The 26487-nt window shown below is 46.8% G+C and overlaps 1 long non-coding RNA gene across 1 annotated transcript; it reads right to left on the bottom strand.

Moving 5' to 3' along the window:
* Nucleotides 1-23499: 23499 nt before the first annotated feature.
* On the bottom strand, nucleotides 23500-26259 carry LOC147706770 (uncharacterized). The gene is made up of 3 exons (XR_015296425.1): nucleotides 26147-26259; nucleotides 24561-24707; nucleotides 23500-23585 (listed from the first exon to the last, which is right to left on the bottom strand). It is a non-coding gene; the product is annotated as an uncharacterized LOC147706770 (long non-coding RNA).
* Between the last annotated feature and the right edge of the window lie 228 nt (nucleotides 26260-26487).

Below are 26487 nucleotides of genomic sequence, written 5' to 3'. Positions count from 1 at the left end.
GAAGGCCAGCCCTTCAAAGTTCCCCAGTAGCCCGGAAGATCAGCAAATTCAGGAGAGAGAGAGCCTGTCTCTAACAAAGAAGCAAATAAGCCTGGCTGTTACCAGCTCAGGTGCATACTGACATGGTCGAACTGGGAGAGAAAATATGCCCGAGCACCAGGAAAGTGATCCATGTTTGCAAACGGAAGCAGCTTTGAACTTGTAAAGTTTGTGTCCCACACAGCATGAGTCTGAGAGCAGGTGCTGCGTGTCTTTAAAAGGCACAACAGGGGGTGTGGCCAAGATGGCGGAGTGAGAGGACGCTTCTTCTCGCGGCTCCCCGATCCGACTAGGCCCAAGCCCTGAAATATAGTCTCTTCTCCCCCCCCCGCTGGCGTTCAGCAGCGCTGGGAGGGGTGGTGTAACCCAAAGCGAAGACTTTGGCGGGGAACTGGCCTCGGATTGGCCTCAGGACAGCCCGCCGGATGGCGTCGGAGGTCGGGACCGGGAGACGGAGGAGACAGAGGCCGGCCTACGAGAAACGGTAGAAGGCTACACGACTGGCTGCACACCGCGCTAAACCTCGGCCCGGTGTGCACCGACGGGGGACAAAAAGACTCTACAGCGCCTGAACTCCCTGGAAGGTGGCTTGCGACCTGGCGAGTGGATCCGTGCTGGAGGAGACGCTGCAGGGCGGTACTTGACGCCGCGGCTTCGGCCTAGACCGCCGGATGCTCGCTGGAGGTGATCCGAACCCGACCTCGGTCCTGAGAACCAGGTCCCCCCTGGAGCCCTCCCGGGCTAAGAGACAGAAAGAAGATACAAAGGGGACCCTGTGCGACCTGGGGGACTCAGGAAGTGAGGACCGGCCCACACTTGCCGGCCGGCGACTGCTACACCCGAGACACAGGAACGCAGCTGTGCCGGAGTAGCTACCGAGAGGGACGGCCCGAGTGGCCTCCAGCGGCCTGCCTGCCCGGGAGGTGTCGGGACGGACCAGTGGGCCTCGCGGCGCCGACCGCGACCAGGGCCTACCGAGGCCTGGCAGTGACGACGGGCACAACAGCAGCACCAGGGATCACAGTTGCGGCCCACCAGCAAGGACTCTAATGGAGGCTCTTCGGAGCGAACCAAGCCCACCTACTCGAGAGTCTTGTCACAAGGCGGAGAACCCAGCGGTGTTGGCCGCGTCTGGAGACCAGCGGGACCCAGCAGGAAAGACGAGCAGTGCAGCAGTACTTGGAGTCGCGGCTGCGGCCTCGTGGCGGAGGCACTGGTGGCGAGTCTCCCGAGCAGACCGTTGATATCTGGCGAGGATTTCCCAGTAGATCCCGGAAGACGCCTGGAGAGCCTGAAGTAGCGGACCGGGTGGAACGAGGGACCTGCATCCATTCCATGATGGCGACCAACAGGGTTAGCTAAAAAGGGGACCGCACTCTCCCGGAGATGCTCAGCAGGACCCTGCAAAGAGGAGACAGGGGACAACCAACACCGAGCTCCGCCAGAGGATCGCAGAACACGTGCGGAGGAGAGCCACCGGTCACTAGATCCTTCCTGGAATCCCTATTCAGCACCCTCAGGGACGATTTTCAAACACTGAAGCAGGAAGTGGCGGGAGAGGTACGGGAGGTGCGCAGAGAAGTGGACAGCCTGGGAGAGCGAGTGCCCACGGTGGAGAGCACAAACCACCGACTTGATGAGGACATTGTACAGCTGCAACAGGAGGTGTTGCGCCTCCGGGACCAGCATCTGGACCTCCAAACACACAACGAAGACCTTGAAAACCGGTCTCGACGAAATAACATTCGGGTCCGGGGAATTCCATCTACAGAAGAGGGCACGGATGTGGCCGGCTACTTACGAGACCTGTTCAGGGAGATCTTGGGCGAACCAGCTGAATTTCCCGTCCGGATTGACAGGGCGCACAGGGTGGGACCACTGAGGCATGTATCGGCGCCACCACCGGACATTTTGGCCTTTCTCCCAGACTTCCCGCTGAAAGAGCGCATTTTGGCTGAGGCACGAAAGCAACCATCCTTCACCTTTCACGGTCATTCTGTTGCTCTGTATCAGGACTTGTCCGTTATCACCCTTCAGAAGCGTAAAGCATTTAAGATAGCGACTGATTTTTTGAGAGAGCACAAAACGTCCTATGCCTGGGGACACCCCTTCCGCCTTATTTTTAAGTGGAATGGCACGATGCACCAACTACGATCACTGCAGGAGACATGCGAGGTTCTGGGAATCACCGCAGAGGAGGAAGAAACAGCTACGCCAAGCCAGAGACGCGGCCCTAGAGACAGTTGGCAGAGGGTATCGAGGAGACGAGCACCTGCACCCCCCTGAGACCAGACTCATCCACCATTAGAGCCAGCATGGCGAATGCCGTTTCCGAAGTGGCCAGAGACACGGCTTCCAATGGTGATGTCGCGATGACGGCATAGAAACGCTCCGGGGGGAGAACATCACAGCCTTACTGATATTGCAGGTTTGGGGTCCTGGGAGGTGGGGAGGAGTAAGTGGCTGGACGTCCACTCAGGTAATTCACCACAGACTTGTCCACTTGGGACATGACTGGGACTAAAAGTTGTTGGAGTTCCAGGGGAGTGCAGAAGGGAAGGAAGGGAGGGGTGGGAAGAGGTTGGTTGTTTGCAAGAGGGGTTTGTTGTGGGGAGGGTGGGGGAGGGGGGGAGGACAGGGAAGGGCAGTTCAAGGGACGTTCAGGGAGAGTTGAGGGGAGAGGGGTGGGGACCGTCCAGTGCTTTTGATGCATCTACTCTGGCCTGACAGAGCTCCTGCACACTACATACCTCAGAGCCGCCCCACCGGGGCTATGATTCAGTGCTTGCGCTACATTTATACCCACGCCGATGGCAGCCCTTAAGGTCGTCACCCTTAATGTGAAGGGGTTGAATAACCCAGTCAAGAGGAGGGCGGTTCTGTCTTTGCTAGAAAACACACAAGCAGATATCTGTCTCTTGCAAGAGACCCACTTGCTAGCCCATGATTGCCATAGGATGCGATCTCACAAATTCCCAACACAATTTTTCTCCTCCAACACTATTAAGACAGCCGGGGTTGCAATCCTAGTGTCCAGAACATTTAAAGGGGAGGTTTTACATAAATTTGCAGAACAAAAAGGGAGACTCCTAGCACATAGAGTTAAGTCAGGAGGTCTGGTGTTTACCATTGGGCCGATATACAGCCCCAACGAGCATCAAGAGCGATTTCTCAACTCGGCCTTAGTGGATATTACCGCCACCTCAGATAGGCACATTATCATAGGAGGAGACCTGAATTTGGTCTTCGACTCGTCATTAGACAGATCAGCGCAGAGGCACCCGCAGACGGGGGAGATTTCACAGGTGGGCAAATCCCAATTGGAGGAACTGGATCTCCACGACCTCTGGCGCCTCCTCCATCCCACCGACAGAGACTACTCCTATTACTCACATGCACATAAGACCTATGCGAGACTGGACCACCTCTTGGTCACAGGGCCAGTCTGTGACCTAGCCACAGCCTCTGAAAGGGGAGTTCTCTCCTTATCAGACCATGCGCTTGTCACAGGCACATTTCGCCTACCCCCGGTGTCCTCTTCGCGCGGAGTCTGGCGCCTCAGGGATACTCTTCTGCATAAAAAAACAGTGGTGAAGCACATAATGGACTCGGTCCGTGATTATCAGACCCACAATGATAATGCCGACACCTCTCTGGCGACGCAGTGGGCAGCATTGAAGGCGGTGCTCCGGGGGGAATTTATAGCAATATCGTCAGCGTAGAACAGAGAGTGGCAACATAAGCAAGACGAACTCACGCACAAAGTACGTGAGCTGGAACAGGTACATCAGCGAACGGGAGCCCCTAGAATCTGGAGGCAACTCAAGGCAGCGAGGAAACTCCTGTCAGCCCTGGATATGGATAGAGCGGCGTATGCAGCGTTACGTTTGAAACAAGTGTATTACACGGGTGGAGACAAGTGTGGCCGGCTTCTGGCGAACAAACTCCGAGTGGCGCATCAACGGCATTTAGTGAAGGAGCTGTCGGTCTCCGACAGAGAAACAGCTACGGAGGATAGCCAGATAGCGGAGGTTTTCCGTCAGTACTACGCAGAACTATACGCCAGCGAACCCCCGTCGGCACATGCGGAGGCAGATTATCTGGACTCGGTTGACCTTCCCTCCCTCACTCCGGAGCAAGGGGAGCACCTAGAAAGGGACATTCGGGTTGAGGAGGTGATTGCTGCCATCTCTAAACTCAAACACGGAAAGGCTCCGGGTCCAGACGGTTATACGTCACTCTTCTATAAAACGTTCTGCTCCACGCTGGCGCCTATCCTCACCCACCTCTTTAATTCATTCTCCGCTCCTGGAGCTATCCCACTGGATCTACTCCAGGCAACCGTGTTGGTCATCTCATCCCCAAGCCAGGGAAGGACCGGACTCACCGCAGCTCATACAGACCGATCTCTCTCTTGAACATTGATCTCAAGCTGTACACTGGGATCCTGGCATCTCGGCTGGCACTTCATCTACCGGGACTGGTGGACCCGGACCAGGCAGGATTTGTCCCCGGGGGGCAGACGTTAGACAATACCACGAGAGTGGTTCATATCCTGGAGAAGGCCTCCCGGATTCCCGGTGAGAGAATGCTGTTGGCTGTAGACGCGGAGAAGGCGTTCGACCGGGTATTTTGCCTTATTTAGAGCGGGTCCTGGCAAAGGTGGGAATAGGGGAGAAATTCCGCACCTTGGTATTCAATTGCTACAGGTTTCCATCTGCAGTGGTACGGGTGAATGGCTACAGCTCTCAGAGGTTTGCGATAGAGAGAGGCACCAGGCAGGGGTGCCCATTATCCCCGCTGCTCTTCGCACTATATACGGAGCCCCTGGCCCAAAGGATACACCAAAACCCGAATACGAAGGGAATACGGATGGGGAGGTATACCCACACAATTAGCCTCTACGCAGATGACATAATACGGACACTAGCTGATCCAGGGAGGGCACTCCCAGCATGTGTCGCAGAGCTAGAGGCTTTTGCGACTGTCGCAGGATTCAAAATGAATATGGGGAAGTCGGCGGCCCTCGATGTGTTGTTGACAGCTGCCACACGAACCAAACTACAGAACCTCTTCCCCATGCACTGGTCTCGGGACCTGGTGCCTTATCTGGGCATCTTATTGGCGCCCACCTTGCCTGCTATGGTGACCGCCAACTATGCAGCCCTGGGAAAGAAAATTAAGGAGGAACTGGGGCGTTGGAGCAGAGGCACACTATCTTGGCTAGGCAGGATAGCCGCAGTTAAGATGACAATCCTACCACAGGTTCTGTACCTGTTCCGGGCTCTGCCGCTCCACCCCCCGAAAGGGTGGATCCAGCAGACTCAAGCGGACCTTGCTCGTTTCATAAGGCCTGGCTGAAGAGGGCCTTATCCACGCTAGCCCCTGAAGCAGGGGGACTAGGTATACCGGATTTACGCAAGTATTTCCAGGCGGCACAACTGCGATATCTTGTGGAGTGGAGCAGATAAACACTGGCTTTTCCAAGACCAGGCGGTGGCGGGATGGCCTCTACAGGAGGTCCCCTTTTTGCGTAGGGCTCACCGTCGCCCCAATCTGTACAGGTCTTTCATCACGCGAGTCCCGATGAAAGTATGGGATGCCACTAATGTTGTGCGTGATCTCACCACGTTCCCCTCGCCGTTCACGCCATTGGTCGAGAACCCGGACTTTAATCAAGGGATGGAACAGGGGGCCTTTACGCACTGGCGGACTGCAGGATGCAGGATGCTGTTCCATATGTATACTCCAGATGGCGTCATCCCGTTTCAGGATTTCAGGCGAGACTATCAACTGCCCGAAACTGAGAGAATACGGTATATGCAAGTGCGCCACTGGGCGCTGCAGCCGCAGATGCGTGAATCAGCAGACAGGAGGCTCCTACCTTATGAGAAGTGGCTTGTGACGCGCACCTCAGACACAAAATTAATTTCGGACCTCTACAAATTTTCGCAGCCTCCTCCCTCTCATCTTTATAATCCGGGCAGGGAACGTTGGGAACGGGAATTGGGGAGGACATTGAGTCACACAGAGTGGGACCAGATTTCATACCGAGCACGACATTCCGCATACCACACGGGACTTACGGAAACGTTCACTAAGGTATCCACCTACTGGTACTACACACCAGAAAGATTACATGAAATGAATCGTAACATTGAGAACACAAGCTGGTGGGCTTGTTGACAGATAGGCACACTTACACATGTTCTGTGGACTGCCCCCTGCTGTGCCCCTACTGGAAAGAAGTCTTGGACGAGATTGATACACACTTTGACATCGAACTGCCACGCTTCCCTATGTATGTACTGTTGGGCTTGCCCAACCGGCTGATGTACCCTCTAAAGTCTGGTAGGGGCAGGCAGATTGCAATAGCACTAGGCTCAGCAGTTCAAAACATCCTCATACACTGGCGCACCACCAAACTCCCCTCCACCACGGGTTGGCTGCATAGATTATGGCATGTTCTGGGCATGGAGAAGTTGTCGCTCACGGTGGCAGGAGAGGTGGAGCAGTTTAATGACCTGTGGCAGCCGTTTCACTCACTACTGGTTACGGAATTTAAAGAACTCACATGTCCACGATACCTCCGATTGTTGAGATTAACATCACCTGCAGATTCAGCTGATCAATGAGTCTCAGATTGAAACCAGCTGAGAGGGGAAGGCGGCGTAGGAGGGGTGGGGAAGGGAGGGGTCCGAGGGGGTGGGAGTGGAGGGGGGAGTTATGAGGGGGGGTTGTTTATTTTTGTGTTATTGTCGCACCATACGCACCAAGCGCCGAACCCGGATGGGCATTTAGATTGAAGAGACTTTGTGCGCTGGATGCGCTCCTACATGGCTGTGCCATGGCACTGATTTCTTGCGACAACTGTTTTCTATTTTTGTAAATGTCTCAATAAAATGCTTTAAACCTAAAAGGCACAACAGGCACAGCTCTCAGACAGCGGTGCCATTTAGCAGATTATCTCAGGGTCATCACTACCAGGGGGACACTGCCGCAGGCATCACAGTGTGAGTCTGCCCCCTCCCAAACTTCCTGCCAACTCTGAATAAATGCCTAAGAGCCGCGGCTCAATTAGCACATTGAAAGGGGAGATTAGCACTCGTTTAGAGTGCTTCAGGAAAACAGACACGCTCGGTCTCAGCTGTATTTCTCTTCTTTTTTGTAAATGCCAATATCACTTAGCTTGGCTCATGACTACCGGCACTCTCTTTTGACAAAGAAAAAGTTCCGGTACTCAAGCGCCGAAAATTTAGAAGTGCCGGTACTCAGTACCGGTGAGTACCGGCCCATTTAAAGCACTGGACTCACCAGATAACTCCCAGTGCAAGCGTGACTGCTACGCTCTTGTAACTGTCTGGACCCTACCCAGAAAGGCACAGAACCCTTCCAGAAGGCAGTGCATACATTTGACCTACTCTTAACTTCCTTTACCACTTTCTCACCACTCAAGGCTCTTTCTACTGCACAGATAAAACATGGTGTCTCTTTTTAAACTTATATTTCCTGCAAATTAGGTTTCTAGACTTAATAAAACCTGGTGTAGTCAGTCATAAAAGTCTCTTATCCAGAATCCTCCCTCTCTGTGGTATGTCATGGCTGTCTGTGATGCCTACTGTGCTGGACATATTACAAAGGCAAGCAGTTCCTCCAACAAGGTATTTAACATTGTTAAAAATGTCATGAAATGTCGAACGGTTCATCAAATACCACTGCTTTGGTAGAGCTTTGTGACTCCCACTCAGAATGTCGCAATTTCAAGATTGAACACATATTGACGGCAATTGACCTCAGAAAGTTACACCTGACGAACCCTGTATTCTCGCTAATTTTCTTGAAAATTCTCCTTGTCTCTTGACCATATCTTGCATTCAGTCCAAACCCCCATCCCTTGAGACTTACCTGCTGATATCCCTCAGGTGCCCAGGATACAACAACATCGTCTCTCGCATACCTCCGTAACCTTTCTATCACATTGGCTTCAGTGCCACCTCAGTGGAAACAGCCTCTGGAGATCTTGAAATAACATCAACCAATGCAGTTGTCTTGATACATTTTTCAATCAACCCCTCTCCTTCCTTTCCTAGAAAAGATGAACCACCAGCCTTCCTCATTACTCAAAAACAATGAACTCTTTGATCCTCCTCAATCTAATTACTGCCCCATCGATGACAGAAAATTAGCCCAGTTGGCCTTTCTGGACAAGCTCAAAACGACTGTGGACCACAGTGAGAAGCCGTTCTCTTAGACCATCTTTTGAATTCGCAATATTGACACTTTTGACACTTTCTCTTAGTGCGTCTTGTTTTACCCCCCCTTTCCAGGTGGGATCTGCTAATGGGCTAAGACCCGTATCTCATCTTTTCTTCTGATCTCTAGGAAGCTGTTGATCTGCTCAATTTTCATACTGCATCTTCTCATTAGTGTTCTTGTTCCTTTTGTCTGCAGGTGAAATTCAAATTATCATCGGACTCGATGGTAATTGGTAGAGGCGGGTGAAATGGTGACTTTTTTTCTTACATATTACAGCTCTTTTAGTTTGTGAAAATCACGGATGTTTCATTAAAAAATGTGTCTGTTGCCTGCAGAAAAGCTGTGTGAGACAAGTTAGCTCGCATACAGAAACCACAAAATGTTGGCTGGGTTGTTACATGGAAAATCTAATAAAATCTCTTTGGAAGAAGAAATCACAGAAGAGACTGGCTTGAGAAGAAAAGGTTTTGTGGACACGTCACACATCAGTTTGGCAGTCACCACTAGATGACAGTCTTATGCAGGTGGAAAATATGTAAAAATGCATTATCAGGAGGGAAAAAAACTGCTTAAAATCATAAAAATACAAGAATCAGGAATTATGCGACCTTTCTTTTGTGATAAAATAAGTTTGCCCGGATCTAGTAGTCACCCAAGCCCCAGAAAAGCTCCAAAGCTGTCTTCCTCAGGTCACTGCCTGGAAGAGAGTCATTTGTCTAAAATGACTCTCAGTGGATTATCTGTGGAGAAGTGTGGCTCAATGGTTAGAGCAGCAGACCCTGATGCAGAGGTCTGGCTGGGACCAGGGTTCAATTCCCGATGTGACATGGTCTTGGGCTCAATTGTCCATGGACTCGATAATTCTCTCCTCAGTGATTACTCTAATCATGGGTCCCCACTCTGGGCAATAGCTTGCTTAATCTCTACAATGGGCCTAAAGCGCTGGGATGCCTGGTTTCACCATGAGTGTGCCCAGTAGGGAGCATATTGCAGGGAAAGTCACGGCGGGTTATACAGCGCCAAGATGGCTGTCAGGTGACAGTGCGCTTTACAAGTATACACACGTTTACATTGTCTCAAACGTATTCATTAAAGAAGTAAAAAAATATGAAAATGTTCACAAAATATGGCTACATAAGAATACTGAAATTGAGTTGTCCGATTTAAAAAATATATGTTACAGTGAATTTAGTTTTGTGCGCCACAGAAGGCCATTTAAACATTTGGCAAAGGTGTGAGGTGGTGAAGATTTTTACAAAACGAAGGTTGGAGTGCAGATTTTAAAATGGCAGAAGTTTTGAGAGTCCTTTTATCACATGCTAACTCTTGAGACGGCTCTACATTTTGACGGTATAAGGAGTATGTCTACACGTCACATTTCAAAGATAATCAGATGCCATGGAGGTATTTACTGTAAGAGTCTTAACAGCAAAAATGTCTTAGGAGCTGCAAGAACTGGCAAATCACAAATCAGAACTTTTCAGTTGTTAACAGTGGATGCCACCCAGACTGCCCTGTCTTCAAAGTGGTTCCACCTGAAAAGAAATTACAATAATCATTTTTAGCAATAAGGTGAATTAAATTGATGAAGGCTAGCAGGATGAATGCTTGCAGGTGATCTATGCAATGATCTGCAGGTCTCGGGTTCAAATGCCAACTCAGGCTTCCATCCTCATGAGTTTAGGCCCCAGTTATAGGCCGGATGGAACAGGGTTTCTGAGTCCACCTCACCACAAGTGGTCCAATGTACCAGCACATGGGATTATTGTTTGTGGAAACAGCGTGCTCTGTTTTACCAGGAGGAACCCTGGCTGGTAAAATTGTGGGGCTTATTTACAACATCCTTGCTCCGCCGGTGCATCCGTTTTAATATGGGAAAAAGTGACGTACTAGCGGCGCAAGTGGCTTGTAAATAAGCCACATGAGTGCGAGACTGGAAAGGGCGGCAGAGGACAAGTACAGCCTAGCCCTTGCCCGACACCCGCCTACAGCAAGGAGGAAGCAGGGAACGCTCCCCCGCCTCTCAGCGTCTCGGATGCTGCACGACTCCTTGCTGCAAGCTGCAGTCTTTCTTCACTCCCATTTACCTCCTGCAAAGAGCACGCGCTGTATGAGATTGGAAAACAGACTGTCAATCCACATGGAATGGCCTCTGCATGCAGGTTTTGGCATAGTACACCCAGATCTGCATATCATACCCCAAAACTTGTAATAGAGAAATTTAGGTGAGTGAATTCCATACAGAAGTAATAATTCTGGCCTCGTGGTACCCCACACCTATATCCGGCTAACTTGCAATCTGGACCATCCTATTTCAGCACATGGAAACTGCAAAAGATTAGTATGAACTGTAATGTAAAAACTTGTTAATAATATTATTAAATTATGTATAGCATATCGCCTGATGGGTTGTATGGAAGTGTTGGTACTCCGTGTCCATAAAGGAATTTGGAGTACATAAAGGTGTATCCCGGTAGCATTCTTTTATGTACTCTTTCCTTGCTTAATGATATGACCTAAAAACAGCTAAAATGGGAATAGTTATGGAATATTTACATACCATTATTAAAAATAGAATAGGGAGTTGGACTTTTCGGTGCCCATTTACAAAGTGTATTTAAGTATGTGAAAGAGCGATCCTCCTGGTTTCTTTTGTTAATTGACACCCTTTTCTACCGCCAAAAATTGTAATATTATAAATGTTGCTTGGATATGAATTTACCTTAAATAAATGAAAATACAAGAGGCGTTTGGCAAAACAGGAACAAGTTGGTTTAATTAAACGCTGCGGCCGGGAGAGCCTGGATAGAATACATCTGCTCAGAATCTCTCGCTGTACAAAGGTTTGGCCGTCAATTTATGCTGTTCATGAGGTACAATTAAATGTTTTCTACATTCCAAAAGAACATCTTAGTCATAAATCATCACAGGTGGCTCTCGTGGGCCAGCGTGCATGTGTCCAGATGTCCGGTGAGGGAGTGTGTGATCACTATGTATGGTCTTCATGCCATGTCCTGATTGGTTGAGTGTACCTATCTACATGTGGTATCTAGCTTGTGGTATTTCTGGGGAATGCAAGTCTTTGGTCAATTATCTCGGGCTTGTTTGTGGTGCAACTATTTGTGGAATTGTTCAGGGTTTTCTCTGGGTCTGTGTTTGCTTGTTGTTTTTGAAGGATCCCACCTGTGATTGTTACTCAATAAGTCTGGGCATGGGTCACAGGACCTGCCTGACCATGTATCTCTGACTATGTGTTGATGGGAAGGTCACCTATGGTGAATCTGATGGCAATGATGTAAGTTCATAGAAACTCCTAAATATAATATGGTAGCCCCTGGTATCATTTTTATCAACATTATCAACATCACGTTTGCTGTGGTCATCTTGTACATTGATATCGTTTGTACTGGTTTTGACAAGGTTATATTTGCTCTGGTCTGAACTAACCCTGGGCGAAGCACTACGCTCCGTTTGCGGAGTTTGCGGAGTTTTGGCAACTCCGCGTTCCGCGGAGTTCGCGTAGCTGCCGATAACTCCGCTATCCGGTGCGGAGCGTAGTTGTCGCGCGCTAAATAACATTGTCGCGCGCTAAATAACATTATCGCGTGCGCGGCAATGGCTTACCTTGGTTCTGCGTTCGCTTTTTCCCGGTCGCGTCTGCCACCATGTTTGTAAACCTTTCCGTGCAGCTGTGCGAACGCGATAACGTCATTGGAAGCGCGATAAAGCCATAAGGACGCGCGAGTATGTTTGTTGGTAAGATCGAGTTGCCGAACACGCAGAACCTGCAATCTTGCACAGAATAACTCGCGAGCATGTTAAAAGTTAAACCATAATAATAAATTACCATTTTGGTTAGCAAACAAGTGAAAAACCCCTCAAAGTTGTACCTTTGGATGTATTTTTTGGGGGGAAGGAGTCCTCTTTCTGTTTCTACTCTATTTTTGAATATTAAGGAGGAAGGGCTCTGGAGTTTACAACTTCCTGTTCCTGTCCACCAGGCTCCTCCCAGTGCTTTGTCCATGAGGTGGTCACTTTCATTTGGATTTTGAGCTGGCAGGATCACTTTCTGTGTGTGTTGGCTGCATTACTGCTTTTTTTGAATCTTACTGAGGACTTTTGGATTTTGAATTCTCTTTTTCAAGTAAGTTCAGTAATGTATGAGTGAGTATGATGTTGTAGACTTGTGTTTGTTTGATTTAAAAATTTTTAACTACAGTATTTATTCCTTGATTTAAATTATTGATGGGTGCCTACTTTTATGAGGTCCCAACTTGTATTTCTTTTTAAATTTCATCCAGGCTACATAGAGAGGTACCCATGGGTAAAATCATAATTCTGTGTTTAAATTTTTATTCAAGTTTGTAAACAAACATCATGGCTGGCATTGGATTATGGTCATCATTATGCAATAGCAATGTCTGCTGTGGAATTTCTGTTTGTGTAATGAAAAAGTTTTTTATTTTTTTAAGCCAATAGCTGACCCTAGTACTCCATGTAGTTAGTGTGTAGGCATGTTTGAGTTCATTGTAATAACTTTCTGTGGTTGGCCTGGCCATGTGTTGTTGGCGGCCATTTTATGTTTCCCAGCCACTTTGGTCTTGCCATAGGCCTCCAAACTTGTGGCCTACTCTTCCAGTAGGCCAGAGGTACTAGTCATAGGGTCATGAAAAGTAATGAACTGTTTTTCTGGTGTACCTCTAATTAGGAAATCATGGATGGACTGGTTTGATTTAGAAAATCTTATGTTTATGTGTGGGGTATGTCAGGTTTCGGGTGTCTGTCAATTTCTGCCATTAGGTAACCCTAGGAATACAGCTCGGGTAGTTTTGGTAACGTCGCACCGTGTGAGAACGCGACCTTACCTTTTTTGTCTTGTTCGCGCGCTCAATGTACTGGCTTGGGAACGCGATAACGACTTTTCACTCGATTCGCGTTGCCGAACACGCCGATTTTGCATTCTCGCGAACAATATGTCCCGAGTTGCATAAAAGTTCCTCGAAAATGTTTAATGTGTCCCCTGTGCTACAAAAAAGTCCTCATTTTTGTGTTATTTACTTATTTGGTTGTAGTTTTGTCTTCCTGGAGCATGGGCCACTCCCAGTTCCTTTCTGTCCTCTATGTAATGATTTCTTGTTTATGGTTGGGGTGACCAATTTGGGGGGTGGTGTCTGGTGTGTCCATTTTGTGAAGCTAAGCATTGTCCCTTTGGCATAGGCATTTATTGTCTGTCCTCTCTTTCTTTTCATGTAGTGGTGAGGGCCATTTTGTGTGTACTTACTTCCTTTGTGATGATTCTGCTATGTTGTTGTTGTTGTTGGTGGGCAGGCCATGTGGTGGCGGCCATTTTGTGTATGCTTCCTTTGTGACTGATTTTGCCATGTGGTGGAGGCCATTTTGGGTGCATCCCCATTCCATGTTGTTTTTGGGTGTCCCTGTCCTCCTGGCCCTATGGAGGCGGCCATTTTCTGTGTCCTTCCCTGGTTCTCTTCTTTTGCCATAGCCATCCAAGGCTTTTGTAGGTACTACCACTCACAGCCATAGGTGCATTCAAGTTAATCAACTATTTTTTCTGGGTGTAACTTTAATTACACCGTGTATGGCTTTGGATTGCTTCACATTTTTTTGTAATGGTGGTACTTTTAGTTTTTGGGTTGCTTGTGTGTAGCTATTATGTCACTCCCTGCCATTAGGTAACCCTAGGAATACAGCTCGGGTAGTTTTGGTAACGTCGCACCGTGTGAGAACGCGACCTTACCTTTTTTGTCTTGTTCGCGCGCTCAATGTACTGGCTCGGGAACGCGATAACGACTTTTCACTCGATTCGCGTTGCCGAACACGCCGATTTTGCATTCTCGCGAACAATATGTCCCGAGTTGCATAAAAGTTCCTCGAAAATGTTTAATGTGTCCCCTGTGCTACAAAAAAGTCCTCATTTTTGTGTTATTTACTTATTTGGTTGTAGTTTTGTCTTCCTGGAGCATGGGCCACTCCCAGTTCCTTTCTGTCCTCTATGTAATGATTTCTTGTTTATGGTTGGGGTGACCAATTTGGGGGGTGGTGTCTGGTGTGTCCATTTTGTGAAGCTAAGCATTGTCCCTTTGGCATAGGCATTTATTGTCTGTCCTCTCTTTCTTTTCATGTAGTGGTGAGGGCCATTTTGTGTGTACTTACTTCCTTTGTGATGATTCTGCTATGTTGTTGTTGTTGTTGGTGGGCAGGCCATGTGGTGGCGGCCATTTTGTGTATGCTTCCTTTGTGACTGATTTTGCCATGTGGTGGAGGCCATTTTGGGTGCATCCCCTTTCCATGTTGTTTTTGGGTGTCCCTGTCCTCCTGGCCCTATGGAGGCGGCCATTTTCTGTGTCCTTCCCTGGTTCTCTTCTTTTGCCATAGCCATCCAAGACTTTTGTAGGTACTACCACTCACAGCCATAGGTGCATTCAAGTTAATCAACTATTTTTTCTGGGTGTAACTTTAATTACACCGTGTATGGCTTTGGATTGCTTCACATTTTTTTGTAATGGTGGTACTTTTAGTTTTTGGGTTGCTTGTGTGTAGCTATTATGTCACTCCCTGCCATTAGGTAACCCTAGGAATACAGCTCGGGTAGTTTTGGTAACGTCGCACCGTGTGAGAACGCGACCTTACCTTTTTTGTCTTGTTCGCGCGCTCAATGTACTGGCTCGGGAACGCAATAACGACTTTTCACTCGATTCGCGTTGCCGAACACGCCGATTTTGCATTCTCGCGAACAATATGTCCCGAGTTGCATAAAAGTTCCTCGAAAATGTTTAATGTGTCCCCTGTGCTACAAAAAAGTCCTCATTTTTGTGTTATTTACTTATTTGGTTGTAGTTTTGTCTTCCTGGAGCATGGGCCACTCCCAGTTCCTTTCTGTCCTCTATGTAATGATTTCTTGTTTATGGTTGGGGTGACCAATTTGGGGGGTGGTGTCTGGTGTGTCCATTTTGTGAAGCTAAGCATTGTCCCTTTGGCATAGGCATTTATTGTCTGTCCTCTCTTTCTTTTCATGTAGTGGTGAGGGCCATTTTGTGTGTACTTACTTCCTTTGTGATGATTCTGCTATGTTGTTGTTGTTGTTGGTGGGCAGGCCATGTGGTGGCGGCCATTTTGTGTATGCTTCCTTTGTGACTGATTTTGCCATGTGGTGGAGGCCATTTTGGGTGCATCCCCTTTCCCTGTTGTTTTTGGGTGTCCCTGTCCTCCTGGCCCTATGGAGGCGGCCATTTTCTGTGTCCTTCCCTGGTTCTCTTCTTTTGCCATAGCCATCCAAGGCTTTTGTAGGTACTACCACTCACAGCCATAGGTGCATTCAAGTTAATCAACTATTTTTTCTGGGTGTAACTTTAATTACACCGTGTATGGCTTTGGATTGCTTCACATTTTTTTGTAATGGTGGTACTTTTAGTTTTTGGGTTGCTTGTGTGTAGCTATTATGTCACTCCCTGCCATTAGGTAACCCTAGGAATACAGCTCGGGTAGTTTTGGTAACGTCGCACCGTTTGAGAACGCGACCTTACCTTTTTTGTCTTGTTCGCGCGCTCAATGTACTGGCTCGGGAACGCGATAACGACTTTTCACTCGATTCGCGTTGCCGAACACGCCGATTTTGCATTCTCGCGAACAATATGTCCCGAGTTGCATAAAAGTTCCTCGAAAATGTTTAATGTGTCCCCTGTGCTACAAAAAAGTCCTCATTTTTGTGTTATTTGGTTGTAGTTTTGTCTTCCTGGACAGGCCATGTGGTGGCGGCCATTTTGTAGGTACTTCCTTTGTGCATTTATCATTGGCCTCCCTGCTTTTGGTCTGATCTGATAGTAGGCCAGAGTCCCAGAGGTGGTAGTTACTAGTTAGCGGGGCTGCTTTATGTAGCTGTTTCTATTTGGTCTATTTCATTTTTACCATCATTACGGCATGTGTGTATGCCATTGCATTTCCAAGTTTGTTGTCTGGGCAGGGGGGTAGGTAACTTTTTTGTGTGTGTAATAATTTTATGGCTTGTATGTGTTTTTGCAGTGAAGTTTTACAAACTCTTAGCCATGGTGTATTTTGATTTTCCTTGCATTAACCTGTCATGACTCATGTGTAGCAGGCATCCTCCTTTTTCTGTCCATATTGGTATATGATAGGCCTGCTTGACTTTATTATTGGTTCTTTCTGGACTTCATGTGGCTGGGAGCTGTGGTGCTGGTAGTATTAGTCTTCTTTTTTGTGTTTTATACATTGGCCTGTGTGTCTTTCAATTGTTCATGTGCTGGCTTGCTGCTTGTTTCACTGACGTGTTCTGTCTTCTTTGCTTGTAGGTGCACAGAAAAAGACTGAGGAGGTGCGGGTTGTTTTCATCCATCGCCCGTTCAACTGCCAGACGGACGTCCTTCAATTGTACGCCACGTGTGGTGTGTGACTCATCTGACCACACATCTCTGCAATTTGTGCTACTGAGTGCTGCTGTGTGCTGACATCAGAAGAAGATGGGCCCTAAGAGAGCAGGTACCAGGTCCTCCACCACCAAGAAAGTTGCTGAGAAGAAGGTACAGAAGAAGGAAGTGTCACTTAAGGCTGGTATGGACCCCCAAACCTTTTTTGGGCCCCCAAAACGTACGCCTGCAGCAGCGGTGTCCGTGGTGCAAGCTGGGGCCAGCACATCCGCATTAGCGGGGGCAAGCCACCAACCCAGGGCCAAGCACATGAGGGTCGAAGAGGTAGCCAGCCTAGTGTTACAAAGCAGTGATACTGAGCCTGAACTTAACTTATCGCTGTCTCAAAGTAGCACACAATCCACGCAAGATGAAAGTGCTCAACAACCGCCGCCAGCAGTAGATGTTCAACAACCACAACCACTTCCCGCAATAGTTGTTGAAAAACCACAACCACCGCCCGCAATAGTTGTTCAACAACAACAACCAAATCCCACAATAGTAGTTGTTGGAGAACCACAGCACGCTATAGTGCTTCCTCAAGAACAACAACCACCGTCTCCACACGCAATAGTAGAAGTTGTTCCTCCCGATGTCGGGGCAGTTTAGGAAGTAGAGCCTCATTCCGAGCAAGAAGAAGAGGAAGCCACTTCTGGAGGTGATCTACTGTCTTTAAATTTACGAAAGGAAAGCAGTGTTAGTGGCAGTGCATCGAGTTCTTCGCATAGCATCCCTTCAGATGACCTTGATAACGAATGGCGTCCACCACGAGTAACTGAGCATTCAAAGGAGAGACATCCTAAGACCAGGCTTGGAAAAAGGAAGGATCCGGCAAGGCTTGAACTTCCGGAGTTCGATGTAGGTGAGCAGGATACTGATGGTGATAAAGACGGGTCTGACACTGACAATGTCATCATCACAAGCGTTATTCCTGGTGCAGAGGATGTAGAGACCAGCATTTTCACCCTATCCAGAAGGGCTACGATTAGTGATGAGCAGGTAGCACGTGTAACTCCTACACACTCAGCGCCCAAAGTAACACCAGCTCCCATTTTTGCATCAGCGAAGGCCCGGCAGCGTGCGACATCCAGCGCAAGCACCACCTCAACAGAAGGAGGTAGTGGCAGTACTAGTACTGAACTGTCACATAGGGAAATTCAACAAAAAGGCTCCAGTTCATCCGGGATTGGAAGTGGGTCCTCCTCTTCCTATGGCAGGAGACAAAAGTTTAGCTCCCCAGTCTGGGATTTTTTTACGGTTCACCAACATCAGGAGAACATTGCTATATGCACCATTTGTCACACCAATGTTAGTCGTGGTAAGATTGGTACAAACTATGGTACTGGAGGCCAAACGACCCATTTGAAAAAAACACACTTAATTCAGTGGGAGAACCACCTTGCAAGCTTAAAAAATGTAAGCACTGGTGTTGGTGGGGATACAGTACTACAAGGTCCACTCATGGAAGAAGAGGGAGACGATGACCTTCTATCTGGGAGTGGTACACAAATGAGCCCTGTCGCCAGCACTGGAGTGGTGCAGTCCAAATCCTCAGCATCAGCAACTTCTCAGTGGCACCAGAGTCAGCCGGAGACACCAAGGGCAAGGAGTGAAAAGTCTGCGTTGAAAGGTGGTCCGTCTAGCAGAACAGAAAGAATTACCAAGCAGCTTACCATTACTGGCATGTTTAGGCAGGAGGGAAAGTACGAGCGGAACCACCCAACAGCACGTTTGTACAATGCGAAACTTGCAAAAATGTTGGCACTGGACCTTCTCCCATTTTCATTTGTTGAGGCAGTGGGATTTCGGCAATTAGTGGCAACACTCGCCCCAAAATGGGACGTTCCCAGTCGCTACTATTTTGCAAGAGTTGCTATTCCAGCACTACACCACGACGTGCTGGGATTGATTGGGAAAGCCTTACAACAGAGTGTTGTCCATTGTATCCACCTGACAACCGACATGTGGAGCAGTCGCGAAGCCACAGCAGATTACATGTGCATCACCGCACACTGGATCTCTTTTGCAGGTGTGAAAGACAAGTTAACATCAGGCCTTCTTGACGTTGCTGGGATTTTCAATGACACTCGCAAACATGCAACTGTAGCCATGTTTGGTATGGAGAAAAATCATACTGCTGACAACATTTTGTCTGACTTTAACAGCAAGGTCTTTGAATGGCTGAAACCAAGAGGCCTTAAGATTGGTTTTGTTGCCACCGACAATGGCAGTAATGTAGTGAGGGCAATGAAAGATGGACAGTATTTCAGGGTACCCTGTTTGGCACACTGCATTAACTTAGTCGTGCAAGACTTTCTGAAAAATGAACTCCAAGTCAGCACCATACTGACCATCTGCAGAAGAATATGCACGCATTTTAACCATTCTTTCAAAGCGCGGAAGCTGCTACGCGTCATTCAGCGGGAGCATAATTTGCCAGTCAAAGCACTGATCCAGGAGGTCCCAACACGTTGGAACTCGACTTATTTCATGCTTGAGCGTCTCTTTGAGCAGTACATACCACTGAATGCTTATGTAATGTCAAGAAGATTAGTGGATCCTACTGTTAATCTTAAAAGCCTGACCGTTGAGATGTGGCAGTGGGACATCATTAAATGCTTGACAGAGATGCTACAACCTTTTGAGGTGTTCACACGTGCAGTTAGCAGGGAGGACTGTACTATGGGCCAAGCCATCCCATTGTTGTACATGCTCGAGCAACAGCTGAAGGAGGTCTGTGAAACATACGGAGGTGACGAAGAAAAAGTTGATGCATGTACCTTGGCCAAGGCCTTACGCAACCGCTTATCTGTAAATGCAAGGCTTAAAATGATTGTGTCAGATCCAAATTACATAACTGCAACAATCTTGGATCCACGGTACAAATTGTTTGTCAGCAGTAGCGCAGTCATTCCTTTTTCAGATGGGGATGTTGCCAATTACAAAAGTTCCATAGCTGTGGAAGCTAATGATTTCGAAACTGAACGGCTGTTACTTAAAGGCCTGACAGTGCCAGCCCAGGACAGTCAAAGTACTCCAGGCCATCCTCCTGAGGCAACTCAGGCAAGTTCATCACAGCATGAGAGCGGTGCGTCCGCTTCCCAGCAGGCACCAACAGTACCAAAAGCAGCACCTACACGATCTGATTCAGCAGACACAACCAAAAGCATAACTGCTTTTTTTCTACAGAAGGGGATGGGTAAGTCCGTTGCTGTTGCAAAGGGGAAAGAGGAGCAGCAAAGCCGAGCACCAATGAACACTGAGCGGATGGTTCAGGCCTATCTGGATGACACAACAGAGGTGTTCATGGAGCAAAGCCCATTGGTCTATTGGTATGAAAGAAGGAGACAGTGGCCAGTGCTGAGCAGGCTGGCGATAAAGTATTTGGCTTGTCCTGTAGCCAGTGTCGCCTCTGAGCGGGTTTTCAGTGCTGCTGGTGCCATTATGACATCGAAAAGGACCAGTCTCTCCCCCAAAAGCGTCGAGAGGCTGACAATGATAAAAATGAATCAACACTTCATACCACCAGACTATACTGTACGTGAATCAGAGCAGGATGAAGAAAGCGAGCCCGAAGAATTCATCACTGCTGGGTTACATGACCTACTGCTGTCCGGACCCGCAGAGTTTGAGGACGAGCACCTCTTCCCTGACCAATAGGCTGTTAAATTGTGACTTTTTCCCTTCTTTTATTTGTGTTATTTATTATCTTATTAAAAATGACTTTCTGGTGCAAAACTGCTAATCTTAAAATAAAAAGCTCAACCAAATCCCTCCCCACCACTCATTCTTTTAATGTACCTACTGGAGTTGCACACCTGTGCATTTATTTTCGCTGTATCTTTTTTAGTTACCTCCTGGAGTTGCACGCCTGTGCATTTATGTTCCATGTTGACTGCACTCCTCAGAGTCTTGCTGCATCTTCTTGACTCCCACTCAAGTCAATACAATTCCATCTTGGCAGCCATACATTTGATGTTGTAGATGGAGTATAGTACAATAACAATAATGTAGCCTCTAACAGTCCCTCCATAATAAGTGAACCGTACATGACTACAGTACAGCCATCCTCTATTTCATTTGAAGTCTGCAACTCATAATAACTGCCTTGCTGAGTCTTACTGTTAAGGCTACCACCTCTGTCTGCAGGCATTCAGAGACGACTCTTCTGTGTCAAAAGAAACTTGAGCAGGCATCCACAACTGAAGTCAACTTGTTGTGATGACTCGCATTACAAAGGCTCGGCAGCATCTGTGATCAATCTTCTGACAGTGAAAGAGAAGAAGAGCAAAACAGGTATAAAAATGAATGATGCCATGCATTGCATTGGATGTATTTTTTGGCTGACTCTGAGCTAATGTGCATGGAGTTGAAGTATACTAGTAACTTCAGTTCAGACTCACCTGATAGCCAATTCTTCCATGTTATTTACTAATAATAGAAATTATTTACGCCCTTGTGTTCCTACTACTACAGATGCAGTCAGGACTTAATTTATCGTAGTCACTCACTACAGACTGAGTTGCTGATGATAATGATGGTGACCACCATATCTTTGCTGTCAGGCGGTTGGATCTGAGCTGATTGATGCACGATGTTTCTTGGAGTGGAATACAAGGTAATAAATAAATACAAATAAGAGTCACAGCACAGTAGACCCAGGCTACTACATGTTTGTGCACAGTGCTGTGGTAGAGTACAATAGTGGTATGATTGATGACTGAGAATGACGCATTGATTTTGTTGATTAATCTTGTAAATGCTAGGTTGCTTTTTCAATTTCATTCACCTTTCTGTGGCTCTGAAATTTTTAGGGAAATGCAGTTTGTATAACGGCCAAACCTGTGTCGTCGTGGGCCTGTTGTTGTGTGCTGGCTCCTGTCTTTTTTTGTACTTCTACATTAAAAATGATATGCAACTAGTAGACTTATACAAATTGTATCCAAGCCGCCTCAGTCTGAAAGTCCTCTCATACGACTACTCCTCTTGTATTGTTTTTTTTATCTTCACTGTATTACAATTTGTTTAGGTCATTCACATTCTTTTGTATTTGCCTTTTCTTTTTCAGGCTGGACATCTTTCACGGTTCACCCACTGCTTTATAGTATGAGCATCAACTCTCATCCTTACCACAGATCCTCATCATCAAGCAATTGGATTGCGGGAAATCAAGAATCATATTCAGCGTGTCCTTTTCTTACGTCCATTGCTTACAATCATTAGCTAGCTGATCAACATCATAAATCATCGTCTTCATTGTTTTGCTTTTGTTGTCTCCAATCTCCATGCGTACTGTTTTTCTTTCTCAAACCTTTCCCAAAACCCCCGTACCCATCCATTAAACAATCCCTAACCCTCTTCCCCTGGGCTGCGTGGTTACATTGAGGTGTGATGTTTCTTACATTAAATATACACCAACAATTTGATCACGCGCTTGCTGGGGCAGATGTGGTCAAAGCAACAATAGTGAAATGTCAACAAGGCATGGCCAGGATCTTCTGTGGCTTCCCAACTCAAGCTCTGTGTATAACGCCAAATAATTTACCATTAACATCAAACAACGAATGCATCTAATGAATTGGCGTAATTTTTTGGGTTTAAAGTGTAAAGCATTATGATTTAGAAAAGTTTGACGTTGCCGTGAGTACTACAAGTAAAGTTGAACTTCTTATCTTCTCTTGCACTTTGTTTCCAGTCCCCAAAACCATTGTTTTGTTTCAGTTTAGCAGTTGCAATATTGGGTCACCCATGCAATGTACTGTACTTACTTATACTACCCCCACATTGTCTGTCACGCAAATGACTGTCTCTTTCTTTTTGTCGCTACTGGCAGGGTCTGTCTACTACTATCACAGAAGTTCTGATTCTGAACCACAGATTCTTCGCCATTGTCTTGGAAATCAAATGCAGCCCTTGCAGTGCCACACTTCATGATAAATCATCATCATCTCATCAGCAATCACAGGTAAGATAAGTTTGCAGTGAGGTATAACGCAAGACAGACTGGTCGTTCTTCTAATACTACCAATATAACTCGGTGAGGGTTTACTGCATCTATCTGTTTGCATGTTAAAGATGTGGGCAATATATTTTATTATTAAAAAGCACTGTCCGCCGACCTGCATGGCCAAATTAAACCTTGCGAGGTTGCACAACGTACATTATTTGGTGAAACACTCCCCCCTCCAACCCCACAAGAAACGCAAATGAACTTCAAATGTTTTCTTTTTAACATAACTTTGTCTCGTTTATTTTAACATAATGTAATATATATATAACTAAAGATGATACAAAAATAAAATATATATAAATCCTACACCAAGCTGTCCCCCTACCCGCCTCCCCTAACCCCAACCAAATTCCCACGCTCAATGTCATGTAAAAAAAAAGTAAAAACCCAAAACCCAATTCCCACCCACCAACAAAAGGATTGAAAAAGGGGCAAACAGGGTCCATCTCATAGCCGGCGGGCTTTTAAGTGTTGATCCACCAGGATCTTTACACGCTCCTCTATCTGTTTTTTAGTCTGACTGCTTTGAGCCTCCAGCCTGGCTACCCGGAGGAGAATTTTTCGCTGGAACTGGCGGCACCTACATTGGCAGCCATGTTGTTGTGGGGGGGTGGACGATGCGGGGAAAATCTGGCGGCGGGCGGCTGCCTGAGCACACCGACGTACTCCTGCAGGCTTGGGGGCCGGGGCATTGGAAGAGGCAGCAGCTGCTGCCGCCGCCTCCTCCTCCTCCTCCTCGGCCTGAGCCACCAGCCGGCGGTAGGCCTCAACGATGGCCTGCAGTTTCCGCTGACGGGCCCGGACTGCCAGCTCCTTCCTCGTTGGTTTAGAAGGAGTAACTATAAAGAAAGAGACAGAATTGTTGTAATCAAAAATCCCAGCAAATAAAGAACGCAAAATGGATCCAACACATAGTGGGCGGCATAGTACAGTAGCAATAGCAAGCAAGTTGAGTACCTAAAATGTTGTTTTATCTATCTTGAACATTCTACGCCTTATATACTTCATTTGTCTGCCTTTTTGGCACGGCATTATGCCTGCCCTAGTAACATAGCATGGGTGTACTTCAACGGTCACATACGAACACCTGTCTTTTTCATATCTCGTTTTTTTATATCATATACTCTGTGCTTCCGGGAAAAGTGACAGTCTCAAACTAACATTAAATTAACAGTGGCCAGCTAGTACTAGTAAATGTCTACTCTAGAGACTATCATTCTTTATATCGCCAACAAACGTTAGGTGGTTTGTGTTTCGCCAGCAACGACCCGGAACGCATCCAGTCATCCCCTCCTTCCCTTGCCTTTGTGTTTAACCAAAACACCGCTGCCAACACTAGTATCCACTATCCACTAACCACCAATATTGGATGTGTCTCCCACCCACGCAGGCAGCTGTGTTTTCCACTTTCTATGCTTCCACAACAACCCACGCATCCAACTGCTCTCAAACACCTGCATTGCTGATTCCAAAGTATCCTTCTATATTATATGATTAGAGCTTTTTCCTTGCACCTTTCATCATACTTAAAATCAATCTCATGTTAATCCATCGCGGTCATGTAATGTTGTGGATAAGACTTTTTTAGTCTGCCACCAACCTTTCACAGCTGAGTTGTAGTCACATAGAAGAGGCATCTATAACTAATTTTATCAATTCTGGCCGGTGGTAATGCTTTTGCTAAGCTTGGTAATGAGAACAGTGGCGTCATATATTGTCCAGTAGAACTTCAAGTTCATTATAAATATCAGAGTACAGTGAGGAAGTTTTCCCCACCCACCAAGTAATGCGGATCACTATTGAATGTAACTTACCATCGCCCACCGTTGTTGTCTCCTCCCCCGCTGCTGCCGGTGCTGCTGTAGGTGCCTCTGGTGGTCCTCCATTACCCTCCGGGATCGCCTCTGCTGACGGCGTTGCAGCGCCGCTGCCCCCGTCGGCACTGGTGGATGGTACCGGTTCTGCAAAAATAAAAATAAGTCATTAAGTACACCTTTTTAGATGGATGCACAGCCCCCATTGTACTTGTTCACCAAGAACGGAGTTCTGCAAAACAGTTAAGTACAACTTAATCACTAGTAGTCCACATTGCCTAGTACAGCAGAGTAAGTAACACACTACACATATCAGCATTTATTTGGTATGGTATGGTACCCAAGCTCATCTCATCTATACTGCTACTCTAGTCCTTGGAAAGTTAGACTGAACCATGTAACCTAACCAGTTTACTTTGTACATCAATGACATGTCTACAGTTTTGCGCATGCTACCTCACAGCTTGTTGCGCAGTACGAGAAGACGCCTTTGAGGCCACATGATAGTTCAAAGCATACACCTGAAGAGTTTGGAAAATAGAGGCCCGTATTTACTTTTTGAATGTGGATTGTGGAATCCAGTTTCCTTACAGCCTCAGGTTACACCTTTTTTTTAGCATGACAGCTAAAAAGTTGAATAAATGTATGTAATGTTTTCATACTGTCTAACGTGCACCACTTTTGTCATTATCTTTCGGCAGATGAGAAGATTTACTTCTACGAAGCAAAGATTTGCAGAGCTTACCAACAAGAGGCATATGCAACCAGTATCCGTTCAATGGTGAGGGGTCTCCGACATTTCCCACATTTCCCTATCGTGCACTGGTAGCTGTACAAATGTAGAATACTTTTTATTGAGCCTTTTTTAACTCTGGATTTCTTCTGGTGGCCCTGCCCTTGACGTATTTGACAGAACAACTTAAAAACATTGATGTTACTTACTTAGTTACTTCTAACAAAATAAAGGTTTTGAAGTACCACATTGACTCGGAAGTATATTTTCAGTGTCTGTTGTCTTGTAGACTTACACGAGAGAGTGAGAAAAAGGGGGTTACTTAGGTTATGGATTGTGTAATAAAAGCATTTGGCATCTTCATATTGGGGTTCAGGAAAGGGGTAATTGAATAATTGACCAATGACTGAGCCCATATAGGTTGTCGTTCATTGAATTGTGGGTTCCTCTGAGTTCTGTGACTGAGGTGTAAGACTGTAAGTAAGTAAGGTCCAACCTGCCTATCAACAACAACATCCAATTTTGGGGTGCATACATAGTTATGTATGTCACTGCATAGAAGAATACCCGCAAGAGTAGTAGTGGTATTCATTACTAACGCTTACAAAATAGTAGACCAACATCTGCATGCATACTTGGTTGGTGTCAATTGCCAAAGAAGAGACATTACAGAGGAAAAAGCATAAGACAGGAGTGGACCCTGTGCCTTCCGCTATTCGATCACAGATTTTTTGAAAAGATTGATACCTTAACTAAACAGTTAGGTGAAATGTCATTAATGGGTTGGAAAAAAAGCTCCGTTTGAAAGTTAGGGAAATATCATTGTTCCAAAAGAAAACACTGTTGGACTTACTAGGGACAGCAGCAGGATCCTCAGTAGAGGAGCTCTGTGCCTGTGGTTCACAATCACGTTCACCCGCCGACTCGGTCCCAGCCTTCTGCTTGCCCTTGGGTTCTGTGGTTCATGTAAGAAATAATAAAGAAAGAGAAAACATTGAGTGCTGTGAAACATAGACAGCAAGCATTTCAAAAACCACTGCTACAACATTAAAAGAAACAAACATTGGTCTACCAAATGCCTACTGCCTTGCATGATTCACTGACTAGTGTACTTGGTGAAAACAAATCAAATGTTCCATAAACATTCTGATTGCAGATTACTAAGTAACACAGAGGCAGTAAGACCTGAACAAC

The sequence above is a fragment of the Lissotriton vulgaris genome, chromosome 6 (assembly GCF_964263255.1).
Source record: "Lissotriton vulgaris chromosome 6, aLisVul1.2, whole genome shotgun sequence".
NCBI classification, from domain to species: Eukaryota; Metazoa; Chordata; class Amphibia; order Caudata; family Salamandridae; genus Lissotriton; species Lissotriton vulgaris.
The sequence above is the reverse complement of the archived record's forward strand: the minus strand, read 5'-3'. Positions and strand labels throughout refer to the sequence as shown.